The sequence below is a fragment of the Ornithodoros turicata genome, chromosome 10 (assembly GCF_037126465.1).
Source record: "Ornithodoros turicata isolate Travis chromosome 10, ASM3712646v1, whole genome shotgun sequence".
Classification (NCBI taxonomy): Eukaryota; Metazoa; Arthropoda; class Arachnida; order Ixodida; family Argasidae; genus Ornithodoros; species Ornithodoros turicata.
In genome coordinates this window covers 30,468,048-30,488,714 of record NC_088210.1, presented here as the reverse complement: position 1 = coordinate 30,488,714, position 20,667 = coordinate 30,468,048, and the positions used below count along the sequence as shown (strand labels likewise).

The 20,667-nt window shown below is 45.1% G+C and overlaps 1 long non-coding RNA gene across 1 annotated transcript in view; it reads right to left on the bottom strand.

Annotated features, from left to right (window-relative positions):
- Window positions 1-14,605: 14,605 nt before the first annotated feature.
- Window positions 14,606-20,667, bottom strand: part of LOC135369844 (uncharacterized) — a 72,557-nt gene continuing 66,495 nt past the window's right edge. Inside the window, exon 3 of the long non-coding RNA XR_010415132.1 lies at window positions 14,606-14,635. This is a non-coding gene — a long non-coding RNA (uncharacterized LOC135369844). The remainder of the gene's footprint in view (window positions 14,636-20,667) is intronic.

Here is a 20,667-nt window from a genome sequence, read left to right as displayed (position 1 = left end):
TTCTGAAAAGTCTTCCATCGTGAACGTACTTTTAATTTTATACATTTCCTGGCAATCAGGATAATTTCGTAGACGCGCTCAATTTGGGAAACGATGCTTTCTCGACGCGAGTACGACGCCGATATGTTATGTTCGCAGACAAAGATGACGACGAAGACGGTAGGAAGACGACGTCGAAAAAATACGACGAAGATTTTTTTCCGTTTAAGTTGTTTTCGCTATTTTTGTTTGTTTGTTCTGTTCGCGTCGGAATTGAAGAAGCAGACGAACTTTGAGACCCAAAGAATCCACCCGGAAGGGATCCACCCGAAAAATAAACTCTTGGAAATAAGAGCAAAATAATAATAAATGTAATAACACTATTGGCTGCACTATACGTATTGAGGGACCGTGGCTGTACTATAGTAATGAAACTGCTCCGGGGAGGGGGGATTTATTAGCAAAAAAAAAAAAAAAAAGAAGGAAAAGGAAAGATGAAAGTCACTGAAAAGGAGACACTGAGGTGCCGGCGGCGTTCCGGTTTAGATCATGTTAGGTTTCTATTACTCTGGGGGGGGGGGGGGGGTTCCGGTATGAAACTCTGTGTTTTTAGCAGACGTTGGCATCATTCGCTCAGTATATTTTCGTATTACCCTTTAATAACCGTCGTAAATATTGCTCATTGCGTTTTATAAGCGACAAACAATTCGAAGTACATTCGTATAAGTGCCAGTTTCTGACTTTGTTACTTCAAAGAAAAATTACACCTGTCACACTGCAGTAGTACATGTATTCATACACTATTCATAATACTAAAAACGTGATATGCACACAACAATATGACAGAATCCCTGCAACTAGTCTGTTTCCTATTCCCTCGTCTGGGTTTTGTTATGTTATCGAAAAAACGTGGGAAAATATAATACTTCAAACTTCAAAAATTAAAAAAAAAATTCAACAGTGACAATTTTAATCAATCACGAATTCGTTTAGGCAGAAATATACTCCGTGTGTTTCTTTTATTTTTTTTTCTTCTTCTTTCCGTTGCACGTCAACACTTCCTTCCTGTTTCCGCCCTCTTCCTTTTCATGTTCCACCACCTTTTATTTTGCCCAGGCCAGACATCAGATGGCTGTCGTATGCCATTTATAGACACATTTTACCGTAAACGAACGTCTTTCAGACTTCTCGAAGACATCCCATGCAGCTGGTCACCAGATGACCGTTTTTTTTTTGTTTTTTTTTTTTTCATACGTGGCCTCGTGCGTTAACGCAGGCGAACAAGCACCGTGGGTCTAATGTCCATTCTGGAGCTCGTGCGTGTTGTTATACATATAGGCCTGCATCGGCTACCGTACTAAACACACGAGGAAGCCTTCAGACACCCCGGCAGCTTTGCTGGGACTGAGGACAGGGTATGGGGAGGGGGGAAGGGGGCATTGTTTTTGTATACGTCTCAGGCAAGATGATGGGAGCAGAAGGTACACAGCTTGAGCCCTAATGTGTTCTGTTCGTGTTAAACACCGGCGAGGACTAGCAAATATGGTGCACGGCTGTTTAGTGGAAGAGAGCCCTGGTTGGTTGGGGAATGTGTTTGGTTGAGTTGGCTGCGTGACTAGTTTGTTTATAAGTACGAGGTTGTCACATGTTTTAAAAAGCGTCGCGTTAAGCCAGTTCGGAGCATATTCTTGTTCGCTTCGTAATAGTAAAATACAAATGGGCAGCTGTGCGGGAATGAGGTTTTCAGGATTCCGATCAAAGCATACAGTTTGTGCAGCGCTAGCACGGAATCAAAAATAATAATAATCAGCAGTAACTTTATACGAAGCTTTCAATGTACTCTGCATATTATAACGATACTACACTCTTAAAAATGAACTTCACACATAGCACGCTCCTAGCCTTTTTTGTGACACTTATGCTGTTCATAATTGACACAATTAAAAGAGGCATACGCCCCCTGTTTTCAGCAAATCGGGGCAGATAACGATATCATTCGAGATGATGGTTGGCTAAGAGCGTGCTATGTGGTGAAGTTCATTTTTAAGAGTGTAGCAGTAACTATCGCATGTTGTACACTCTAAAAACAGAACTTCACCGCATACCACGCTGTGCCCCAACCACTGTCGGTTTGTCGCGAATGATAGGGTTATCGCTTCTGATTGGAAGAGAGAGGGGGGCGTACGCCTTTTTGTGGCAATTTTCATACTACCCAAATTGCCACAAAAAGGCGTACGCCCCCTCTCTCTTCGAATCAGAGGTGATAACCCTATCATTCGCAACAATCGTTGGCGCACAGCGTGCTATGCGGTGAAGTTCTGTTTTTTAGAGTGTAGAGACTGCTATTAGTTGCGGTACTACATTTCTACATTCCAATCAAACCGAAAAAGGGACTGTGGCGCTGGACGCCAGAGACATTCGACTCTGTTGTCACATTCCGGAAATACTTTCGCAGCAATATAGTCAAAACCGAATGGAGCGCTCGCCCAAGTGTTTTCCGTTCCTGTAGCGTTCAGTCTACGCGGCGTTCGGTCTCCTTTCCTTTGACGGGATAGGGTTACGTAACGATGTATCGCATTGCCCTTTCGATACTGCGCCCCCTGCCTGCATTCCGGGGATGTGAAGTATTCACGAGTACGCGTCCGGGCCAAGGCTGTTGGGAGGATGCAATTTCAGACGCCGACATACCTCGGTGTTCTTCTCTATATACTAGAAGAACGGCTATACACACGAAATCGGAAGCTCAGTTTGCGAAACAGAGACAGTATATGGCAAGCTGCGTACACAAGCTGTACGCACGCAGCCGCAACATGTGCAACGATATCTCGTGGGATGTTCTCTGCGCTAAGAGGCTATCTCTAGGGTTCGGATCCCGAGATCCCGGCGTAAATTTTATGTTCAGAAATCCGATAAGTACTTAAACAGATTGAAACATTCAAATAATTTATTTTACTAAGAAAAAGAAAAAAAAAGAAAAAGAAGCTTTCGGATGGAGTCCGTACTTCATCAGGTGCGATATGCATTGTACACTTGGTACGGATATTTATACTAATATACATCAAAGAAAGGGGGCAAAGAAGGTGGTGAGGAGGAAATACAAGTTCTTGTTAAAGAGAATTGAGGACGCGAAAAAAAGAAAAAAAGAAGAAGAAGAACGCTATCTACAGTAGGAGTGTTACCTCTCTAACAAGAATTTGTATTTCCTCTTCACCACCTTCTTTGTCCCCTTTCTCTGATGTAACATTAGTATAAATATATGTACCAAGTGTTCAATGTATCGCAACCGATGAAGGAAGGGCTCCGTCCGATAGCTTATTTTTTTGTAAATAAATTATTTGAATATTTCAGTCTCTTTAAATACTTATCTAATTCACTTGCGAGTGCTAGACTTTTCCATTTTTTTGCCTGTTAGTTTCCGTTCGGAAATCCCGAAGTTTCGGGATGGTAAATATCGGCTTCCCCTGACAACGAATGGCTGGTAATACGGAATGGTACGGTACGGAATACGGAATAGTACGGAACGGTATCGTTGTGAGCCTTGTTTTCTGGCGGCGGTCCCTTCCGCGAAACCTATCCGGGCAATCCGAACCCTATAGAGTTGTCCATGGCTGCTGGACACGCCCGAGACTTGAGTGAAGAACAACACGTGATGTTTGAAACCTTTCTTATGAATGCTATGGCATACATAGAGCCTTGGCACTGATCGAGGAATGATGTTCCCGTGGATTGGAATGATATACGTTGCATGACTATTTCATTTCGCCGAATTCAACCAGTATCTTATTTTAGGCAGATTATACTTAGTCGAGAAGCTGATTTCAATTCAAGAGGTCGTTCTTCCTTTTTCTTTCTTTTTTTGTCTGTGTTGGCGATGAACGGCTATAGTATTTCGGACTATCTATTTTCCGCGTAGAGGGGTAGAAAATCCAACGAACCGGTAAGGACCGCGAACAAAATCGCAACATGACATGCACTATATACGGCTTGTAATCTCGGTTTCAGTCCTATTTAATCCAGACACTCTGATAATCCCTTCTATAATATGACCTAGATCTGGATACAGGTTTACTCTAATCTACTCTGATATAGATCTGGTATAGTGCAGACTGATCTTGATCTAGTCGTGCTGGTCTGACCTAGACCTACTCATCTCGTGCGCGCTCCAATTCAAGATTCCTGTCGTTTCTAATCTCTTCCTTTCGCAATCGTGGGAAACGAGCATCCGCAATTCGTCTTTACTGCGTGCAGACAACAACAACAACGATGATGATGATGATCTTGGGACCGTTCCCTTGGGACGACAGGACAGTGGACTGCGCGCAGAACTAGAACAAATACTGATAGTTAAAAATACTGTAGCCAGTATAGTACCGACAGACTTATTATTGTTATCCGCCCAATTTATGCTCTCCCAAGCAGCGCAACATCTCGGCCCAATATTGGCCCAATATTGCCGATGTCAGCCCAATATTGGAGCAATGTTGCGCCAGTGTTGGGCCGACATCGGCAATATTGGGCCAGTATTGGGCCAGATGTTGTGCTGCTTGGACTGCACAGGTCAGGCTCCAACCCCTATTCACTTTAACTTTCAGTATATACTATTCCGCTGCGAGTTACAAGAAGGACAACAAACAGTTTGATCACTGCCTCCGTTCGGCATTTCACCGCTTAGTCGAGCACACTTTCGACTCCGTCCAGAAATAGGCTCCCGATGCCTCACACCTTCAGCGAGAAAACAAGAACGATGCGTAATACCGTCAAAGGGGCGGATTTGTCCGTCGCTAGTCGTCTATTTACGCCCGCGTTAGGGGTGTTACTCGGCAGCGAAAGAACCAACAAAAGTGTACATAAAAAAAAGAATGAGAATGCTAGGAGGGAGTGATGAAAGGAATAAAAAGAGAGAGAAAGAATTCTCTCTGTTGGAAATACAGTTACGAGAGAGTTCGCTGGAAGGACACACCTTCCTTGGCAATGGAGGACATGGAATCTCGTAATAGGAGGTCATTACACTCTCTGCCTTGGGTTCAGGACACGCCCTATAGGAGTGAGCAACGGTCTCTCTATTTTTTTTTCTTTCTTCTTTTCCCCCTCTTGCTTTTATTGAACTTTTTTTTTCTTTCTCCGCGTTGCTCGCGCGTGGTGCTTGCATGAAATATTTAAGGTGTTCTGGCACGCTCCTAATGTTAAGTTATCTTCTTTCATTCTGTTTTCGTGCTCTGTGGCTTCGTGTTTTTTTTTTATTTCTTCGTGTGTTTTTCTCTTCTCAGTCCCTCTTGAAGTTCAGCAGAAGCGCACTAACAGGCTTGAAGTAATTAAGACATATTTCGCGCTTACCGTTATAGTCTTATACCCTCTGGGCTATGTTTAGCGCATATGGGGGAAAGTGGCCCCGCAACAACGGGTGGCCGAGAACCCCAATGGAGAGCTGGGAGATGTTGCCTCACAAAAGGGCATCTGCCATCAAGTTTCTGGTTTTTAAAAACACGCGGACGAAACCATACAATCAAGACGTTATGCAAGAACGTTCCTATACACTTGAACTTGGGACTAAGATCTCCGTATTTTTCATTTTCCTTCTAATCTAATCTAATCTGATTATAGCGTACTTTACTCTTCGGTAGTCATGGCACTTACAAGATGACTTCCTAGAGTTTTGACAGCGAATAACGTGATGCTGAAAAACGGAAACAACAACAACAACAAATAAGTTAATGATAACGAATGGAGAAATTGGGGAAATGGGGAAAAACGGAAAACTAGAACTGATGTCTTACTGTCTTGACGACAGCGAAATCTCTATCTACACCATAAGAGGAAAGGGGGCAATTGTATAGTCCCTTTCGGGACTAAACTAAAGGAAGCTTACGCAAAGTTTAGGAATTATTTGCGGTGTTGGAGAGTACATTTCGTGGTCGAAAGACTAAAAATGGGGAGTAATTGCAATATGCGGGACTAGAAGCTGTAATTGCATCCCAGTTCAGTTCTTCTTTTATTTTTTTTATTTTTGGAACGGAGCACAAAGACGGCGCGCGACACTGGAGGAAATACTGCGACACGCCTGGCCACAGCGTCCGCTATGCCACGTCACGTGATCCTCGGAAAGGGAGACAGGTGCGTTTCGGTGAAATGTCATCCGCCTATTGTGTTCCCGAAGCTCACATATCACTTCGTTTCAAGGGAGCGAGGTCCCACGGTTGGCGAAATCCGATGCCTCCTTGCATATGGGGTAACCAAAAAACTGCGCAGCGAGCTGCCTCCGCGATGCAGCATGTGGTTTATTATCCACAAAGATGTGCACCTGCCGGAGGTTGAGTTTGTCGAATATATTTCGGACGATTTTATGTGCTCTTTACTTCTGCACTCTTAAAAATGAACTTCACCGCATAGCACGCTCCTAGCCAACCATAACCCCGAATGATATCGTTATCTGCCCTGATTTGTTGAAAACGGGAGGCGTACACCTTTTTTTGTGACAATTATGAACAGCATAAGTTCACAAAAAAGGCGTACGCCTCCCGTTTTCATCAAATCAGGGCAGATAACGATATCATTCGAGGTTATGGTTGGCTAGGAGCGTGCTATGCGGTGAAGTTCATTTTTAAGAGTGTGAAGCAAGCGCCATGTCTCACAATAAAATTGCCCTCCCCCAGGACCCTTGGGGTGTATATAAATAAATAAATAAATAAATAATAGCAGTCGCAGGCGACATCGATCGAGTAAAACGGAATCGCGTGAAGCATAACAATCCCCAACTGCCGAAAAAAGCGGGGTCTTCACTACTGTTCAAAAGCCCGTCAAGTTTCGTTCAGGATGATAACCTCCACGTGCATGAAGATACCATTCCATACTGCGATTCCCACCCTCAGGTACCGCGTTTCAGGACTCGTGCTGGATTGGCACCAGCATATAATTTATCCAGAATCACAGGCGTGAAGGGGTGTTGGGGGGGGGGGGGGGTCTAAATAAATCACTGACTGGCACCATGTATTTGTCCCTTGCGCCTTGTAATGGGACAGAGGTCAACATGACAACAGACAACAGTTCCATTAATCATTCCTGCGCGTGCATGTCGCGAACAAATCCTTCTCAAATCGGTTTTCATTAGCTTCACTTACGCCGAAATGTCGGCACAGGTACTCAACATCCTTCACAGAGGGCTACGCATCTTAGTAGTTTGTACCCTGCCACAAAGTTAGTGGCGTCCTCAACCATGGTCGTACACCAACCTTTCTCTGAACAGCTTTCAAGTACTCAAGATTCACTGCTAAATGCTGATAAGAGTTGTTGGAATGTCAGCGAGAGCACCCCGAGTGATTCGTCACCGTCGGCACCTTATATGTCGTGAATAAAAAAAGACAAAAGGAAAGATTACCGTATTTTCCGGTGTATAACGCGCACCCCTAAAAACGGGCCGACTTTGAAAAAAGTTCATGTATAACGCGCACCGGTGCATAACGCGCACCGCATTGTTGCTACAAGCTTCTGTACTGCCGCCACTAAAGACAATAAGCCAAGGCGGTGTATAATATATGCATATGCTTTATTTGACACGCGTGCTTCAGCGCATGTTCATTTCCTTGGTCTGTGATTTTTTTTTTTTTTGCGTGTGTGTGTATGAATTTTTTTTTTCTGAAAAGTAGCAAACCAAATATTGGCTGACCTCTCTCAACACTTAAAAAGAAGAAGAAGCTTTATTTGAAACATCTTTAGTTTCGCGTCCCTTCTCAATCACGCCAGACTTCTGAAATCAATTCAGGATTATTGACTGCTCAATAGCATCCTTAAGCAGCATCATTAATTTTTACGAAGTCCAGCGCCCTTTCGCCGGCTTTTTCAACCGACTCTAAGAGATTTGAGAGAAACTCGCAGCACACCCTGGAAGAGGCTATAGAATTTCTACGTCACCGACCAGAAAGGGAACTGAGTAGGAAAAGATTTCCGTGTATAACGCGCACGACCTCTTCAGAGCACTTTTTTCACTGCATAACACGCCAGTTATACAGCGGAAAATACGGTAATCCAACCTCATTCCCACTTTAACTAATCACGAGACCGCCATCGTTCGACACTCAACCCCTTTTTCTAATATTACGTCCGACACCGTCTCGCCCTCCTTCTCTCAACGTCCACAAGGACCCTCCACCGACTTTCCTTCCATTCCATTTAGAATCCTCTGCACGGTTCTTCGTCTTCGTTTATCCAAAAGACCGCCTGCTTTCATTACCTTCACATTTCCCTCCACTTCCCAAAACGGCGTCGTATTTTTGCTTTTACGGCAGCCACTCATAAGGCACGTCGCGAAGAGAGAGAGAGAGAGAGAGATGCTCAAATTAGATACCCCCCTCCCCATCAGAAATGTCAACACAACTCGCTTTTACGATTGTTCCGGAGAAATCCGTGCCGTTCATTGTATTCCTCCCTCCTCCGTTTTGTCTTGGAGCTTTTTTGTTCCTTTTAGTCGGTGTGCTTCGTGTTCTGCCACGCTGGCAAGGAATCTTTCCGGGAATAATGTTTAACGATTGCTTCGAAGGTATGTGACCGAAGAAGCCTTCAGCTTTCATGGAAGGAATCAAAGTGAAAGGAGACACGTCCAGACGAGAGAGTTCATCTCAGTGAACGTTACTCTCTCTCTCTCTCTCTCATCAATGAAAGTAACTGAAGTGGGAACTCAGTAGGCTGGTAGTCATTATGGTAATCGGATGATTTTCTTTTTCATTTTTTTTTTATCCTAGTAACATTTGTGGTTGTTGGAAGTCTGGGTGGGTGCGGTGATTTCTGTGGATCCGTGCGGCGCCTGCCTTGATTTGCGGGTGATGTTGACGTTGATGTTGACAAAAAAAAAATCATAATAGGGAGAGACTGAATTGGTCACACGACAAATTCGGCTACTCCCATAAACAGACCCCACTCCATCACAAAAGGGGAAAAAAAAATTTTCTTTCTTTCAATCAATCAATCAATCATCAGGGGGAAAAAAATAGAAAAGGAAATGGGAAGCTTTCAAATTTGCCGCGACTTTTTCCCTGCCGCTATCCGCACGTAAGTATCACTGCCTCTGCGGACGTTTCCAAGACAAAGCTCCGCAATTGAGAGTACTTACCAAGTAAATTCGAAATGGCGTGTCATCCGTCGCGTTGCTGTGCAGTTAACTGCTATATTATTGTAAAGTTGTGGATGACATAATGTTCCTAAACATGCTGTAATGCAACATTTAATCGTGCACGTTGTTTATGCCTACAAGCGCAATGATCGCGAATGTGCGAATACACTCAATATCCGCGCGATGCGGTATAGCGAGTGCGCTTGCGGATCCTATAGAAGCGCGGTACACTGTGCGAATGCACATCCTGCTAACATTATCCCGTCTCACTTCTACTCGTAGTACGCTAAGCACGCAGTTTCGTACGCACCAACGTGAAATATAGCTGCGTTAAATTCCATCGGGACGAGAAGACGTGTCGTGTCGGCAGTGCCGCACTCCGGATTAAATTCCCTCGCAGCTGACAGGAGGCGTACTCCCGCAGTTCGTGCACTGCATCATCTCCTCTGCATTCCACATCTGCAGCGACTACGCCGCCGTTAGTACAAAAAGGCTTCCCGAATCTGACTGTCACGCATGGAACGAACGACCAGTCTCAAAAACGATTGCGAAACGGCTCTCAAAATGCGAGCTCGTTTCCCTGAAAGCCTATTTCGCGGAGAAGTTGCACTTTCAGAGCCCCCCCGTACGTGCTCCTTGTCTCCCCGCGCATATAACCTCCTCTGACGTCTGCTGTGACGTCATCCGTCTGCATACGTCACCACGATTGCGTGTGCTCGAATATGAGTTAAACCCGCTTAAATGAATTTCGGAGAGCGTACGCGAGTTTGGAGGCCTGATGGCGCCTCGGAACAGCGCGAGACCTTTTTTTTTCCGGGGGTGGGGGGAGGAACACCGAAGCTTCGTAAATCTTAAGCATTTCTGCGAAATTAGAATCGACTGGGAAAGTTCAGTTAAGACGAACGGCTGTCGCGCTACAGAGAGTATAGTATATACGCTTTAGAAGTTCGCTCGTTTGGGACCGATATTTCAAAGCAGTCATGGTGAAGGCTCGGTGAATGGGAATAGATGAGCTGGCCTTCTACGAATATGGACTCACGGTGTGTAGTAGTTGCTGCAACGCTAGAGTGGTGGCGCTGCGAACGGAATAGCTGCGTGAGAAAACGAAAGTAGTTGTTGCACAATGCGCGGTTGCTTTTCCGAGGCGATGTGTGGGATGTCGTTTTTCCTGGCAATAGGTAATAACGCGTGACCCTTACGTCGCGAGACAACTACGCTCGTGCACTGTACACTCTAAGAAAAAAAAAAAGGAGTAATTTTACTCATTTTGGGGGCTAGTCCCTTTCGGGAGTAAATGCACGGGAGTAAATTAATGTCACATTTCACGCTCTGTTCTAGGAGTCCCATAGACACATATAATTCGTGTGCATGCATGAAAATACTTTGAATTAAACCGTCAACTGTGATATGTCGAGTGATATAAAATCTTGCGACATACATAGGGCACAATTTACGAGGAAAGAAGCGCTAACTGTTTCTTACTCCGTGTGGGTGGAAAATTGCTAAGTTGGCTGAGTTATACAGCTTTATGCCATCAAATTGACCAAGAGCACATATTTACGAAGACTGTTGCATTCGGAAGACCATTTGCGAAGTTCAGTGACAATTTGCAGTCCTGTGGAGTAAATGTCGGGGTTAGGGGACTAAAATGTGGAGTAATTGCAATCTGGCGGACTAGAAGCTACAATTACTCCCCATTTTACTCACTCTCTCCACTCACCGCGCCGTGGCTAAAGACAGACCACGCCGCGATTCTTGCCTATAGCGTGGGCTAGGCAGATCTAGGCTAGGACCTAGGCTAGACCTAGGCGAGGGCTAGGCAGATCCTAGGCTAGGAAGGATCAGCGCTGCTTCCGCAGCAGCAGAAACTCCGGCAGCGTGACGTCACTTACTAAGCGGAAGAGGAGGCCCAGAGGAACAAACGCGTCGTCCAGATGCTCCGTAATAAGAGGGGCCCGCACGACCGCGGCATTCTTTTTCCAAAGGTGGCGCCCTCATTGGTTTCTTAGGGAGCGACGTTTTCTCGTTTTTCCCAGAGAGAGAATTCCGGCATACTCTCAACATCCGTCGTCTGCTCTTGTCATGTATTCCACCGAATAACCATCAAACTACGCCGTTTCACGTGGGATTTTCGATAGCGTGGTCAGTGATCCACGAGGAATGAAATGACACTGTAGTTTCCAAATCGACGGAAACAGACGCGAACGTCCCATTAACGTCCCTCGTACGTCCCACGCATGTCGTATCAGCAATTACTCCCTTTGCGCACAGTTCTCAGTAGGAGGAAATACACATCGCGAAATCCATTACTTGATGCGAAGAAAGACGCAGGAACAACCTATATGACCTTTGACATTCGAAGCGAGTTGGATCACATGCTTCAAACGTCTGAGAGCTTTTACGGGAAGTGCTAGTCATTATTGACATTACAGATGAGGTGCAGAACATTCACTATTGAGAAACCCCTAGGGCCTTGGCTTGACACAATACTGGAGGTATCTGGCAGATTTCATGTCGAGTATTGCCTGAAGGTAGAACTGAAGCCACGTTCGTTATCGTCAGCATTACACCTCATCATAATTTTCGTCCACTGTAAACGGAGTCGTCTTGGGAGCATTCAAGAACACGGGCTTGTGTGTGCATGCGCCGTCATGGCTGTGAATGTTGTAAAACAGGTTATACACTTTATTTGTGCGGTATATTTTTACGTTACTTCAACAATGTTCCCTAAACATTCCTCGGCTGCCTCTCAACGGTGCTACCACCACACTCTAAGAAAAAAGGGTGCTAAAAGGTGGTAACTTCTATAGTTACCACCTATAGGTCAACATTGCGTCTGATAAAGGGTGTAAAAGGGTGGTAAAATCAATTATCATATATCCAAATTGCTACAGAAAGGCGCACGCCCCCTCGCATACCGAAGTATCCCTATCATTCGTGCACTTTTAAAAATGAACTTCACCACATGGCACGCTCCTAGCCAACCATCACCCCGAATGACAACGTCCTCGCCCCAGATTTGTTGAAAACGGGAGGAGGAGCCTATTTTGTGGCGTGCATAATGAGCACAAAATAGGCTCCTCCTCCCGTTTTCAACAAATCAGGGGCGAGAACGTTGTCATTCGGGGTGATGGTTGGCTAGGAGCGAGCTATGTGGTGAAGTTCATTTCTAAGAGTGTAGGTAGCAGGTAGAACTTTGCAACCTTTTAGGCACAACATATGGCGACAACTATTACCTCCTAAAAGGTGTACCTGCTCGACCTTTTTTTTTTTTTCTAAAAGGGCAGCACGAAAAAACTCACAGCGAAATTAAAAGTTTGAAGGAAACAGATGACAAGATAGCTACAGTATAGTGTGAATCTGCCCGCATCCTTTCAGGGTTGCATCCTTTAAAAAGTGCAACAGAACATGCCACAGCAGGACATACACACCCTCGTTAACGAGAGAAAGCAGAAAAAGCTGTCTGTGTGTTCCTATTCTCTCGACGTGAACATTTCAAGGTGACCCCCCTGTTATAATGCCGGAGGATTTAGTTCCATACGGCGGTCTTCACGAGGCACAGCCCCAATTCGATCCGACGCTCTCAATTTATTGTCTTTTCCTAAAAATAAAATACCGGTTAAAACACGTAATAACCTCGATTTTACTTTTTTTTTTAAACCTCGCACACGTCCAGGTAATCTTGTCCTTCTTTCAAAGGAAGGACTTTGAGCTAGCGTTTGGAAGGTAAACAGAGGAAGGCGGTTCTCGTATGGCCACGAGAACAGCTAAACCCTTGTCTTCCAGCAAGCGTCTGAAACTGTTTCTGTTTTACCGGCCTCTCTCTCTCTCTATATATATAGTATATCTATGAGGGCCGCTTGCGAATTGCGAGTGAAGTAAATATAACGCAAGAAGAATGTAAACACAGTCCATTGGGGTTTCTGAGAAACTGCGGTATACCGTATTCTCTGAAAGCGCACAATAGGGTGCCATCTGGTGGGATCGTTTGCGCGAATTCGAGAAACGCTGCTTCCAAGATGTTACCGTAACCGCAAGACGCGAGGCTCCTGTTATGCCGTGCTGCTGTGCCGTGCGTTTTTACGCCGCATTACCGTGTGGCGTGCATGACCTATGTTAACCCTCCGGGGTACACTCTCAAAAACAGAACTTCACCGCACAGCACGCTCTGCGCCGAACATTGCTAGGAGTGATAGGGCTATCGCTTCTGATTCGAAGTGACAGGAACGCGTACGTCAATTATCGTATATCCAAACTGACACAAAAAGGCGTACGCCCCACTCGCTCTTTCGAATTGGAAGCGATAACCCTATCATTCGTGGTAATAGTTGGTGAAGAGCGTGCTATGCGTTGAAGTTCAATTTTAAGAGTGTGTGCAATAGTTCACCTTCGCTGTGTTATGTGGTGAAGTTCCGTTTTAACAGGCAACGTCACAGACTATCGCAGGAGGAGGGGGGGGGGGAAATCGTGCGTCCTGCGCCGACTTCACAGGGAACTGTGCCGACATTTGTCTTAAAGCCGGCGTCCGGATTCGAACCCCGGTTCACCTCAGAGCCTCGGCGCCGGAAAACGGTTTATCTGGCCATCAGATCAGCGCATTCTCCAATCAGCTCCATCGCTACATCCCAAGCAGCACACAACATCTAGGCCCAATATGGGACCGATATCGGCAATACTGGCCCAATATTGGTCCAATATTGGTCCAAGATGTTGTGCTGCTTGGGTTAAAACACGTGGCCCTCCGACGCGAAAGTCTGTTCTCTGCTTTCGCGCTCACGAAGAACGCGGGGTTCCGGTGTCGGCTCACTTATCTTATCAGAGATGTATATCTCAAGGTACGTACGCCTTCCAGGATATTAAAAAAAAAAAAAGAGGATGGATTCAAATAATGACTTGCACCAATCCTGCTACCTCGCATTTCTCCAAAAACATACAATTACAATGTTAATTAATGGGTTTTATTTAATTAACCGCCCAGCAGTTACATATACGCTTTCTGACAGGATGTTCTGCAAAAACGGCATCTGTGTAGCTTTCATGAACGAATGAACGAATGAACGAATAAAAATAAATGAGAACACCATGTATAGCGTTTTTAGTGTGTATTCTCGTTGCAGAACAATGGTAACAAAATACTGGCCAAAGCGAGAACGCACTAAAATAGGCGGGGGGGGGGGGGGAGGATCGGTGTGTAATACGATATTTATACGTGTCCGCTTTCTCCTCGTACCCATACAAGATGCTGTTGCTATAAATTCTTGGCGCAAACAAGCCGATCAAGCGGCCGGTGGTTCGATCACCCACGCAAGATTCCGCTGACGCGAGAATCGAAGAAAAAGACCTGGGAGGATGGTCTATAAATATTGGAGCGCATGTCTTATGCAAGCACTTTTTATCCCAAGAAAATCGGGGGCAGAGGTTCCAGGGGTGGATTCGTGGTACGTATACGGCTGATGCTTGTCCACAATGTAGGTTGAGAGTATGGACTTACCTCTTTTTTTGGATGTGTGTGTACGTGGGTGGCTCGTGTTGACTTGGCAGAGGTGGTTTCTGTTTCTGCAAGAGAGGGAAAAAAAGAAAGATGACTCGGTGAGGTTGGAGTTAGCGATATGACATCCGATGTGACAGAGCCTTTTCGTTTGCTCGTGTAAGCTACGCTCTTAAAAATGAGCTTCACCGCATAGCACTCTCTTAGCCAACCGTCATCTCGAATGATATCGTTATCTGCCCTGATTTGTTGAAAACGGGAGGCGTACGCCTTTTTTGTGACACTTATGCTGTTCATAATTGTCACAAAAAGGGCGTATGCCTCTCGTTTTCAACAAATCATGTCAGATAGCGATATCACTCGAGATGATGGTTGGCTAGGAACGTGCTATGAGGTGAAGTTCATTTTTAAGAGTGTAGAACTGTTCGTGACGCAGTCATACCTCGACAAAACTCACAGATGATATGAACGTGCTCAATGTGGCGAATGAGTTGAGCATGAGTGTGCAAAAGGGGACTTAATTAATTAATTAACTTCATTTCAAAAGAGGAATTGTAGTGAGCAGGAATGAAAGTCTCCGAGTTACCGGGGGGGCTATGTAGATCAGCCGGACAAGTACCACTAAGTGGATCCGTTTCCCACTATCATCCTAACGATCATAATAGCCTATTAATAACCCTATCACACGGGTAGTCTTCAATGATCATTGAAACCAACGACCACTGAAAATGCGCGTAGCGCCACCCCGCTTGCGAATATCTGGCACCAAAGATATTTTTGTCTTAGACTGTTTATAAAGAGTAAATTGCTGTTGATCGCAATGGCCTACTCTCTAAAAACAGAGCTTCACATCGTAGCACCCTGCTAGCAAACCATCACCCTGAATGACAACGTTCATTCCCTCGACTTGATGAAAACGGGGGGGGGGGGGCGTACGCCATTTTTGTGACATTATGTAGTTCATAATTGCCACAAAAATGGCGTACGCCCCCCGTTTTCATCAAGTCAGGGAAGTGAACGTCGTCATTCAGGATGATGGTTGGCTAGGAGCGTGCTATGCGGTGAAGTTCATGTCTAAGACTGGGAGGTACCCGGGTTCAGATCCCCGTCCTGGCTGTGCTGTCTGGGGTTTCTCCTGGGTTTTCCTCAGACGCTGTCAGACATATGTCGACAGTGTTCCCTTCGAAGTCGGCCCAGGACGCACATTCCCCCAGAGCGTTAGTCGTGAAGTTGCCCTCCTCGGTGAAGCCGACAACGGCAAGCCCTTTCACCGTTACCACCACCACCACCACCAGCAACATCATCATTTTTAAGAATGTACATTATAAATTATATAATACACGTCTTCTTTGTAGTCGAAATTACCATATTTTACACTCGCATATAAAAAATTGGGAGCTACATTTGTTTGACGGTTTGAGAACGACGCTATACGAGAAGCATGCATATATCTCTCAGCAGCTCCTTCCAAGTTCCAACACTATAGCGTGTGCATATCATTTTCCGTCGTTCCCCTTGGTTATCACGCAGCGACAAGCCACGCTACATTCTGCTTTTATAAACACGACTCGCGTTTCATAAAAGACTGACGGTGCAGTGATAAGGAGCCCGACGTTTCTTCGTGGCAAGACATTTCGAGCATAGCGAAAATCTTCCACATTCTTCTCCCTCTGCCCCAGTTTTGAGGGATCTTTTGTGAGAACATTGTGAGAGAGGACTCGCGTTCCCTTGAAGGATCGCTTAATATTTTCTCTTTTCCCCTCCGAAGGAAGTTCTCTTGGAAGCGTTGTTCTTCCTGTCGGTCTCTTCAAAGAGGCGAGAATTGTGTTCGATATCTTTGTTAGCAAGCGGAATGTTCCGAGTGTATATATATGTTCGCAGAGAAACTTCGCTTTTGTTGAACCGCGCGCTTCGTCTTCGTTACTCTCCCAGCTGTACCACGGAGCGTACTCTACTCAAATGGGACCAACTCAATGTTGTTAGATGTCGTTTCGCGCACTCGCAATACTTCTTTCTCTTTGTTTATTTGTGGAATTGGCAAACTTTTAAAGTATTGGCTTGAAAGCGGAGGTGTCAATGGGAAAGTTGTAGAGAGTCGGAGAGTCTCAAGTAAAGTGTGACTGATTGATTGATTGATTCAAAAATAAATAAAAAATATGGAGTAGAGTGCATTCACTCTTAAAAATGAACTTCACCACATAGCACGCTCCTAGCCAACCAAGATCCCGAATGACAACGTTCTCGTCTCTGATTTGTTGAAAACCGGAGGAGGAGCCTATTTTGTGCCGTGCATAATGGCCACAAAATAGGCTCCTCCTCCCGTTTTCAACAAATCAGGGGCGAGAACGTTGTCATTCGGGATGATGGTTGGCTAGGAGCGTGCTACGTGGTGAAGTTCATTTCTAAGAGTGAAGGCACTCTACTCCATATTTTTTATTTATTTTTGAATCAATCAATCAATCTGCGTTTCATACGGGGTACGCTTTGTGTGACTTCTTTTTCTTTTTCCGCATAAAAAAAAATCTAAATACATGAAGTACACACGCAATCGTGATGCGGTGCCACCTGCTGTTTCTTTATTTTTTCGTACACTTTCTCTCCGGGCCTCGAAAAAGAGTAAAATCCAGCGTAAAAATCCAGCCAGTAAAACCAGCCAGTATAGCACAGTCCATACCATTCTCATCCTAACGCATACTGTGACGGCAATATTGAACAACTCCGGAAGCGTTCAACAGGTTGACCCTTCACTCTAAAAACTAAACTACACCGCATAGCACGCTGTGCGCCAACCATTACCACGAATGATAGGGTTATCGCTTCCGATTCGATTCTGATAACCCTATCATTCGTGGCAATGGTTGGCGCACAGCGTGCTATGCGGCAGAGTTCGGTTTTTAGAGTGTTGTAACTTACATGGTTTGTAAACGTGTTTCGATATTGAAGTTTGCTAAGCCACTGCCCCCCCCCCCCCCCCCACACACCAAGATGGCGCAGTAAATCCTACTCTTAAAAATGAACTTCACCGCATAGCACGCTCGTAACCAACCATCATCTCGAATGATATCGTTATCTGCCCTAATTTGTTGAAAACGGGGGGCGTACGCCTTTTTTGTGAAATTATGAACAGCATAAGTGTCACAAAAAAGGCGTACGCCCCCATTTTCAACAAATCAGGGCAGATAACGATATCGTTCAAGATGATGGTTGGCTAGGAGCGTGCTATGTGGTGAAGTTCATTTTTAATAGTGTACTAGTATGTTTGAAGTGGTAATATATAGACGTCCCACCAAGTGCGCTCGGGTGCGCTGAATCTGTACGTTATCAATACCCACAATAATGACAAACACTAAACCAATGGTACTTCACGACCCCGATACATATATACACAGATAATCTCTAACTAAATTTTTTCACACACGTAACATGAAAAACGGTTAGGAGCAACTAATATTTATTCGAACAAGACCTTTCGTGCAAGAGACTGTCTTGTTCGAATAAATATTAGTTGCTCCTAACCGTTTTTCATGTTACGTGTGTGATTCCCTCTTCGCGGGCTCCTTGACAGTGTTTTATTTTTTCCCCTTTTCCACGTAAATTTTTTCAACAAACCCTCTCGTATTTCGTCCTCCCCTCCTCCTCCCCTGTGCATCTTTCCTTCCCCGCTCTCACTCTCCGGCCATATATGCCGTATTTTATCCGCTGTCTATTTTATTCGCCGTACCTATTACGAGCCAATCTCCGGAAAGGCGTCCTCGCCCAATTTAGCATCCTTTCACCTTTCTTCATCCCCCCGTCCCCCCCATCCTCTTTCCTTCGATCCTCAGCGAGGACGGTCCGTTATTGAGAACACTCTGCCAGGCAGAATGCGCAGATAAGGAACTGCCGGCGAAACGACGCGGGAAACAATAATGGCCACGTCTAACGCGTATATGCCCTCCCATGCATAAACATGGCACAGGTGCTTTAACGTGATAGATAGAGTGTGCGACACCCATGCAGTTGAGTAATGGTTGTCGCCGATAAGTTCTTCTTTCAAGTGGCAGCTAAAGATAGCGTGCTCTCTCTGTCGTGTGGAGTACAGGGACGTTGCATGTTGCTCTTTTACGAAAGGCTCAAATGAGATGCTCAGGTGTTGTGTTCTCAGAGTGCACCTCATAAGTGCTCGAGTTGATAGACTGGGTTCGTATTAATGGGTCGAGCTTGCCAGAAGGAAATGTTGTTGTTTTTGTGTGTTTGTTGCAAGTGGATGTTGTCAACTGAGATGCGCGGATGCGGGACGATATTGCAATTATAGAAAACGATAAAGATATGGTTTCGGACAGATTATAGTTAGGATCAGATTATAGGTGTCACGCGATAAATCTTGTGCAGAACAGGGGGGGGGGGGGGGGTTGTTTGTTAAGAAAAAAAAAAGAAAAAGAAAGGAAAGGCAGAACGGACATCATAGCCAGACATAGCAGAGTGAGTGAGTGAAAAAGAAAAAAATTGAGAAAAGACATAGCAGAAGACATAGCAGACATAGCGTTCGCAGCAAATCGAAGCTAAACTATTGATCACTCTGGAGTGGTTTCTTTTTCTTTTCCTTTCTTCCATCTCTCCCTCGTTTTTTTTTTTTTTTTTGAATAGCAAGCCGACCTCCGTCTGGCTGACCTTTCCTTTTCTTTTTTTTTTTCTTAATAAACATATCCCCCCTCACATCATGCCTAGATTGGAATAGTAGGACCTTTCGCATACCACCGAATCGTGTTTAAGTATTGCCAACTTACCCGTTCTAGTTTTAAATACCTTGCGGTATAACTTGTTGCTGTTGCGCTGTGCGGATGTTTCTGCTTCCGCAATTATTAGCGTGTGCAACAACAACAATAAACGATGGAAAAGGAATGATGACATGGGATGTTCCCCCGCAACCAGACGACGGGAGTTCGAGTTGGACTTGCACATAACTCCATTTTCATATTTCACATCTCATGCTTCTCGTGTAATGGGGTAGGGTACTGCTATCAAGCGGTGAATCACCCCAGGCCATAGTCATGATTTAGTTGTTGTTGTTGTTGTTGTTGTTCCCCCGTGGTAGCCACGGGACCCTATCCCACTTCCACCGCCTACGACGCAATGTTGCCCGTACACCCTCGTTTCTTTCCAAAATGGGTCGGTTAAATTCATTCCCCAAACTGCAGAAGCTGACATCTCACACCAACTCCTGTAGCAGCGCCTTCACCATAGGAACCTTCACCGTTGCCATCTGCTCCAGATTGGCTGTAACGACTTTTCTTTGGCCGCTCTCCTTGGCCCCGTCCTGCACCCCAATCAGTGGACCGTCACTGCTGCTTTCCCCCGTTTTCTCAGAGCCTCACACTCTTAAAAATGAACTTCACCGCATAACACCCTCCTAGCCAACCATCATCTCGAATAATATCATTATCTTCCCTGACTTGTTGAAAACGAGAGGCGTACGCCTTTTTTTGTGACACTTATGCAGTTCATAATTGTCACAAAAAAGGCGTACAGCTCCCGTTTTCAACAAATCGGTGCAGACAACGATATCATTCGAGATGATGGATGGCTACGAGCGTGCTATGCGGTGAAGTTCATTTCTAAGAGTGCAGGACTCCATGTGACGTCGTTTTAGTGTCCCTTTTCTTCTTTCTTTCTCTCCTTCTTTTCATCTTTTCCGTTCCTTTTTCCTTTTTTTTTTGCATAGCAAGCCGGCTCTCTGCCTGGCTAACCTTTCCTATCTTTTTTTCTTAATGAACATATACCCCGTCCCTATCCCACTTCAAAGAGGCAAGCAAACATGCAAACTCCATCTACAAACAAACATCTTTCCCCCCCCCCAAAAAAAAAGAAAGTATGTAACAGTCAATCACATCCAGTGATCAATAATATAATTGATCAATCAATAATGTACGTTAGCGCCAGAGACCGGAGCAGGAAACCATAACCGCCCGCCTCAGACAGTGTTCCGCGACGAAATCACCGTTGCTTCCTTCGAAAGATCGCTCCTTTTTCCTTTTTTTTTTTTTTCATACATCAACGTGAAACTTCGAAACCTCTCTACGAAAGCAAGAAGAGCCTCCCGAAAACTTTATAGCCACACAGT